We start from the raw sequence: 8376 nt of genomic DNA on the forward strand, positions 1-8376 counted from the left end.
CGCTGTGCACGCTCATATTTTACACAGATGATGGTGGATGCGATATCGCTATTTTTGACGTCGCCATTGGATTAACACATAATCATGAAATCTTCACAAACAATTCTAAATTTGTTATGTGGTGTCAAAGCAAAATTATCTTACTCTAAAACCGTTGGGGTTCTGCAAAGTACCCCACTGCAAGTATGTTAATTGTCCATTTATAATCGCTAACCGTGTATTGTGAATGGGGCTGTCAGCCCTGTATCTTCGCCAGCCTCGTACGTCCGTGTTGCGTGTCCTATGCCGCCTGATTTTACATGTGAGTTGTTGGTGCTAATATGTACCAAAATTATTTTTTAGAGACAATTCTATTTTTTTTTTTTTTTTCAACCCCCTTATTCATGTACATAATAAGGGAGACTGGCTCTTAAGTACAGTTCAAGGAAAGTCATGAAAACATGGGAAGAGGGTTTAGCTGGAAAAGGTGTAGGCCCTAATGTTTTGGAAAAATATGATTCATGATTATTTTAAAAATCGGGAAATCAAAAAGTTGGTCTTAAAGGAGGCTGTGTACTCTCAGATATAGTAAAAAATGTAGTAAAAGTGCCATAACTTTGTAATTATTCATGCAAGATGTATAAAAGTATAGGCCTACATTTTTTTGACGGCAAGATATCAATGAATCTTAATATAAACACAGATTTGGTGTAAAAACAACAATTTTGAAGAAAATCACAAAAAAGTAATTTTTTGCATTTTTTTCCGTACATCATAACAATAAAACACTCTTTCGAAAAATTGTTTTATTTTTTTGATATTGGCCTAATTTTTTGAGATATTGACCATATAAGGCATCAAAATGAACTTTTTAAAATTCACAAACGCCTATTTGCACAAAATGATGCCTAAAATCGGAAATAGACCCTGGAATTATGTTATTTGTGAGCCTCACAACTGCTAAATTGCTGGTCAAACCAGGGAAGTGAGATCTCACTTCCCTGGTCAAACAAAGTTTGGTCTTAACCTTTTTTATTTTTGTTTTTCCTGAATTTACTACTCTCATTTATATTTCATGCTACACATATTCATAGGTATATTCGTCTCAGAATCATCCTGCATATGTTGACTGTAAGCCTATTCTTAACCATGTTCCATGTTTATGTGCCCATTTATGCCCAATTATATACAGATAGTAAAAATCTCAAAAAAGTAACTACCCCCCCTTAAATAATGACCATTATTCAAAAACGGGTGATTGTATTACAAATCTGTAAAATGCTTTGGAAGCCAAATTTATTTTTGCACATTTTTACACTTCATTTGCAGCAATTGACTAGATATTGACGTCACATCATACATTTTATACAAATATTGACTGCTATGAGGGGCATGGTTAAAATTATAGGCCCAAGGTGATCTCAAAACCATGACTATGCCCCGAGGCGTAGCCGAGGGGCATAGTCATGGTTTTGAGATCACCACGGGCCTATAATTTTAACCATGCCCCGAATAAAAAGCAGTCAATATTTGTTTTATATACCAAATCTTAAGATTCTTGTCATCTGTTTGGTTAAAAGCATCGATTTTGGGAAGAGAAATTAATAGTTTCAATGCGAACGGCACACAGATTACAATCTGCGCTTTCTGCGTAATTATAGCGCGTGAAAACATTAACGCGTGCGTAATATCATTTACGCTGGGAAAAACGCGCAGTTTGATCGTGACGCACGTGACCGGTCCATAGTTCATTTCCATGGACCGGTCCATAGTTCATTTTGCGGGCATAGTTAACCGGGATAGTTAATTCAATGACTGCACTTTCAACCAATCAGATGACAGGAATCTTTATATGAGGTATATAATAATCAATGTAATCCAAGATTTGAAAGTTGCAGTAAATTGTATTGATTTTGTACCGGTATTCAGTGTAATGGAAGGAAATCTGTAATGATATCTGAGTGTTTTTGAATTGTAAAAATTTGTAAGTGCAACTTTCAAATCTGGACCTCACTACATTAAATTGACCGGTGTTTTATTGTTTTCTGGGCTATCGTATATCAAATGAGGTGTCAAAATGCGCAGCAATAAATTCTGCTTCCAACGCATTTTACAGATGTGTATACAATAGCCCCTTTTTGAATAATGGCCATTATTTAAGGGATCTAAAATGAGCGTTTATTGCGTTTCGACAGTATTTTTTGTGGGACATGAGAGCACTTCAGACCTATCGAATTGCATTTTGAATACGAAGCATGTCTTTCTGATATCAAATAATTTTCATTTTTTGAAAATCACAATATAATACAAATTTTATGACAAATTATAAAAAGTTGATATTTTTCAAATTTTTGATATATAACAGTCCTCGAAGTAAATTTTATAAATCTGATGATATATTCTTAAAGTGTATGTAGCAGGAAGGAAAGGCCGACAGTCAATTGAAAATTTTGACCTTTCATATTGAAGATATGGACTTTTTCCCAAAAAGACCTAATTTTTTTTGGTGTTTTGGGAAAAAACGCCATATCTTCAATACGAAAGCTCAAAATTTTCAATTGATCATCGGCTTTTCATCCCACCTACATACACTTTAAATATAAATCATCAGATTTATAAAGTTTATTTCAAGTACTGTTAAATATCAAAAATATCAATTTTTAATGATTTGCCATAAAATGTGCATTAAATTGCGAATTTTAAAAAATCAAAATTATTTGATATCAGAATGACATTCTTCATAATCAGAATGCAATTCGATATGTCTGATGTGCTCTAATGTCCCAAAATAAATACTGTCCAAACGTTCATACCCCAGCCCTTAAGGGGGTTAGTTACTTTTTTTGAGATGTTATACATGTATTCAAGCTTATTCAAGAACACCATCATGAATGTTGTCTTTTTTTGTTCACTGTCTTTGTCTCTTTTGTCCCCGCTTTTGTCCCTCTCTGTACCTGTTGCTTTAAAAAGTATTGATTATAATATTAGAAATATAGGCCTAAATATTACGGTGATATAAATTAAATATAAGTGTAATTGTTCATGATCGTTGGGAACTGGTGGTTTTTTGTATATGTTTTTTCTCCCTCCACCAGTTCAAAGCAAAAGAAAAAAAAAAAGTTTGGTCTTAAGTATATAGGCCTAGTAGGCCTACCGGTATACATTTAGAATTTTGACGAATCCATCTGGGAGGTCTGCAAAAGTTGGGGGGAAATTGTGGAAAATCAAAAAAAAAACATGCATAACAAAAAAATGCTCCGGTATAAACAATGGCGTAGCCAGCACTTTTTCAGAGGGGGTGGGGCGAAAAGGGGCAGACAAATTTAAAGGGGTGCACCTTTTGGCGACAAAAGCAGTTAATGGTACAAATGTGCGCGAAGCGCGCGAAAAATGTTGCCATACTGAAGTAAAACTGGTGAGATGTGGTACAAAAGAGGAATAAATTCGCGCGAAGCGCGCAAAAATTGGCATTTTTTAGGTTAAAATGGCAAAATATGAGGGTATTATTTTTAAACTCATAGCTTGACCAATAAATATGGGCTCATGGGTCCCCTCAAGTTCAACAGTTAAAGTTGCCTTCCACCTCATTTTCTTTCCCCTTCCTGACAAGTCCTGGCCACACGCCACAGTATGAATTAGGACCTAAGATATTTAGGCCTATTTCTTCAAGGTTTTTTTTTCTCCTATTGCGTCTGTACCTATATATCAGCGGTAGGTAGCTACTTCATGAACAGCTATATTAGCAGATACTTCATTATAGTCCTATATAGATCAAAACTTTTGCGTCAGCACCCATATCAGCAATACGTAGCTACTTCATTAACACCCACTTTTAACTATAGGTATATAGCTACTTCATGAACAGCTATATATCAGCAGTAGATAGCTACTCCACCAAAAAAATGCAACATCAGCGGTAGATAGATACCTCATTGACACCTGTATCGGTAGTAGATAGCTGTCACATCAACACCCATAATCAGCAGTAGTTAACTACTTCATCAACAGCTATATCAGCAGTAGATAGATACTTCATCAACACCCATATCAACAGTAGATGGCTAATTCATTAACACCCATATCAGCAGTAGATAGGTACTTCATCAACACCCATATCAGCAGTATAGGAGCTACTTCGTTATCAGCTATATTGGCAGTAGATAGCTACTTCATCAACACAACAGCCATATCAGCAGTATCGCACCAACACCCAGTATCAGCAGTATGTGTCAGTAGATATATCAGCAGTAGGTAGCTACTTCATCAACAGCTATATCAGCAGGAGATAGCTACGTCATCAACACCGATTAGTTACAGGTAGCTACTTCATCAAAACTCACTATCAACATGCAGTATGTAGGTATATAGCTACTTTATGAACATCTACATCAGCAGTATAGATAACCACTTCATCATCACCCATATCAGCAGTAGATAGCTATTGCATCAGCACCCATATCATTTGCATCTTGTCTTACTAGTAACCAGGTGGCCCAGCTTTAGAAAATTCATAGCTCTCCAACTTCAAATGTTGTCCGAGAGGAGACAAAACATCTTCAAGCAATTTGCCCAGAAAGCAAGCACGTCTGTGCATGAGGTTCTTCATCCTGATTCCCACAAAGTGAGTATCGATCCCACATGACATGCATGACCCTTAGATTTGTATGACCAACATATTTCCATCTAGTCCCTTACCCTTACCCTTACTCACCAACCTCCTTAAAGCAATTTAGTTTTTTTCTTGACAAGTTGCCAATTGATATTGTTCCAAATCCAGCCAAGTGCAAATTTATGTTCATAATTATTAATTTTCATGTTTTTAACGTTGAGTGTTTTAAATGTAATGCATCATGTGTTTCTCTCATAGAGCTATTTTTATTGTAAATGTCATGCAATTCAGCCATCGGCTGCTGTGAATTTATACATTATACAAGCTATATCAGCATTAGATAGCTGCTTCATCAACACCCATATCAGCAGTAGAGAGCTATAAAAAAAAACCCATATCAGTCGTAAGTAGCTACTTCAGCAGCACCCATCAGCAGTAGTTTGCTACTTTATCAACACCCATATCAACAGTAGATATAATGGCTATTGCGTCAGTATACCTATATCAGCAGTAGGTAGCTATAGCAATTGCGGTGGGTTTATATCAGACAAAAGGTAATTTCTTGCGTCATCATTGTTTTTTTGGTTTTTTGGGGTTTTTTTTAAATACCAGCCACGTTTTGCATTTTGGTTTCTTATTTTTTCCTTCATACTCCCGAGAATCTCTGCTATATAAGTGCCGCCGGTCAGCTTCGTCATTTTAACATTTCTTTATAGCTTTGCATTCGGCCCAGAGGATGATTTAAGCACTTCCCACCACGCCACTGTGTTGACTTGCGGTTAGCACAGCTGTGTGAGTGAACATGACACGACTGCTCGCACATAGCATTGACGGCCATGGTTAAATTTGAATTTGGACTGATATATTTACAATAAAAACGCATTCACAATGCTGGTCGATTTCACATTTTATGTTACCTACAGAAGGTGTGAATTATCCTTCATGCATACATCGCTTTAGATCTGAAATCGACCAACTAATAATGACACACGCACAATTCTTAAACAACATCTTTTGCACAGAGTTCAATGGGATTTGAAAAGTAAAGTGGCAGTTGAAACTCTGGTGATAACACGTTTGCAGTGCATGATGGGGCTTCCTTAAATCATCCTCTGCATTCGGCCTATTGGCTATTTTTTTCTAAGCGCGCTGCCAATTATAGCCGTTTTGCCCCGGGATTTTGCGTACTGAATCATCATCTAGAACGCGTGTTAGGCAATGTTTTGGAACATTATTACTTTGCATGTTTTTTGCTTTGCTTGCTATCTTCTGAAGATAGCATTTCGGACCTTACAAAGAAAATAATTAATATCTCCATTTTCTCTTTATGTTTAATGATTTTTTTATGCTTATTATTTTGACTATCTACTGAAGGTAGTAACGTAACAAAAGGTAATTCCTTTTCAGCAGTAGATGACTAAATCATTAATACCCACATCAGCAGTAGGTATATAATTCATCAAACCCCATATCAGCAGTAGTTAGCTACTTCATCAACACCCACAGCAGCAGTCACAGTAGGCAGCTACTTCATCATCACCCGCTATCAGCAGGCAGCTACTTCATCAAACTCATATCACCTGCAGGTACCGACCAAACACAAAACGTTTTTCGACATCATTCGCAAAAGGTTAGAAATGGTTGCCAGAAAACATTTAAATGTCGGGTTATATAAAGGGTATATAAAGGGTATAAAACGTTTTTATAACAATCAAAAGCATTTTTTGAACTCTTACAGCAAATATTCTAACATAACGTTATTAAAGTGTTGACGAAATGTTTGGCAAAAAAAATGGTTTGCAAAAATATTTTACAATAACATTCGGACAAAATTTTCAAAATGTTATTGTAGTGTGTTTTCATACAAAACATTTACCTTTACATAACCTTTATATAACCCGATATAAAATGTATTTATATACCAAAACCCAAACCAAAAATATAACCCGTTTAAAACGTTTTTAAAATGTTTTTGTGTTTGCTGGGTAGCTACTTCATCAATGTCTATATCAGCAGTAGATAGCTACTTCATCAACACACATATCAGCAGTACATAGTTACTTCATCAACACACATATCAGCAGTAGATAGCTACTTCATCAACACCCACTATCAGCAGTAGGTAGCTACTTTATCAACACCCATATCAGCAGTAAATAGCTGCTTCATCAATGTCTATATCAGCAGTAGATAGCTACTTCATCAACACACATATCAGCAGTAGATAGTTACTTCATCAACACCCACTATCAGCAGTAGGTAGCTACTTTATCAACACCCATATCAGCAGTAGATAGCTACAGGGTGTCCCAGAATGATCTATACCGGGAAAGATGGAATTTTTAGGTATGAAGGGCATGTTGAATGGTCATATTGTTTTGCATTTTAAGTTCTACATATATTTAGCTTTCTCAGATTTTTTAGATTTTAAAAATTAGACGTTTCTAGTAGAAGTTATAGAAGATTGCGTAAAATGGTGAATTCTAAGTTTTGACAACGCAACCTATTTTGAAAATCTGTAACATTACTAACCGTTCAGGACAAAGTTATTTGGAAAAAGTTATGCAGGTATTTTAGTTGTGCCCTGTTCATATTTCCACTAAATAGCCGATATCTATCTATTATTTATGACGTTACGAAGCAATCATTATATGGAATTAAGGATTTGTGGCCTAATCCCATTCTCTCTTTGGCGGTAGTTTTAAATATAGTTATTGTGGTGTGAGGTCCATGTCATTTGAAATGCTTGCAGAGATCGAACTGGTTGTGGTACAGAAAAGACGGCTCCTCAATTTACTGTACAGCAGCGTGGATTTCTTTCAAAAACTTACTGGCAAACCGGCAGCTATGTTGAGACGCAAAGAAGATTCATTAGACGATAGTGTATAACGTAAAGAAGTTTGACGAACACGGAACTGTCAGGAATCGGCAGAGTGAAGCTTCAGGTGCTCGTAAGACTGTAAGAACTAAAGCGAACATTGCATCTGTCCGGCAAGCTTTAAGGCGCAACATCAACAGTAGTTGTCGTCGAAATGCTGTGCCAAATATCCCACGTTCTTCATTTAATCGTATCGTGCCATTTTTCAAAGGTATGCGAGTCGTTTTTCATCGATTTTACATTATTGCATGCCACGCCAAAACAAATAAAGGTGGCGTGCTGAAATTAACAGAATAAGTAGGAGACATGTCCAACATTATAATGCTGGTATCAAAAATAGATACACTGCCCGTCTTCTATTTTTAGTTATTTTTGCAAACACGGTACAAATCATTCTGGGACACCCTGTACATCATCAACACACATATCAGCAGTAGATAGCTACTTCATCAACACCCACTATCAGCAGTAGGTAGCTACTTTATCAACACCCATATCAGCAGTAAATAGCTGCTTCATCAATGTCTATATCAGCAGTACATAGCTACTTCATCAACACACATATCAGCAGTAGATAGCTACTTCATCAACACACATATCAGCAGTAGATAGCTACTTCATCAACACACATATCAGCAGTAGATAGCTACTTCATCAACACACATATCAGCAGTAGATAGCTACTTCATCAACACACATATCAGCAGTAGATAGCTACTTCATCAACACACATATCAGCAGTAGATAGCTACTTCATCAACACACATATCAGCAGTAGATAGCTACTTCATCAACACACATATCAGCAGTAGATAGCTACTTCATCAATACACATATCAGCAGTAGATAGCTACTTCATCAACACACATATCAGCAGTAGATAGCTACTTCATCAACACACATATCAGCA

The sequence above is a fragment of the Amphiura filiformis genome, chromosome 3 (genome assembly GCF_039555335.1).
Source record: "Amphiura filiformis chromosome 3, Afil_fr2py, whole genome shotgun sequence".
NCBI lineage: Eukaryota > Metazoa > Echinodermata > Ophiuroidea > Amphilepidida > Amphiuridae > Amphiura > Amphiura filiformis.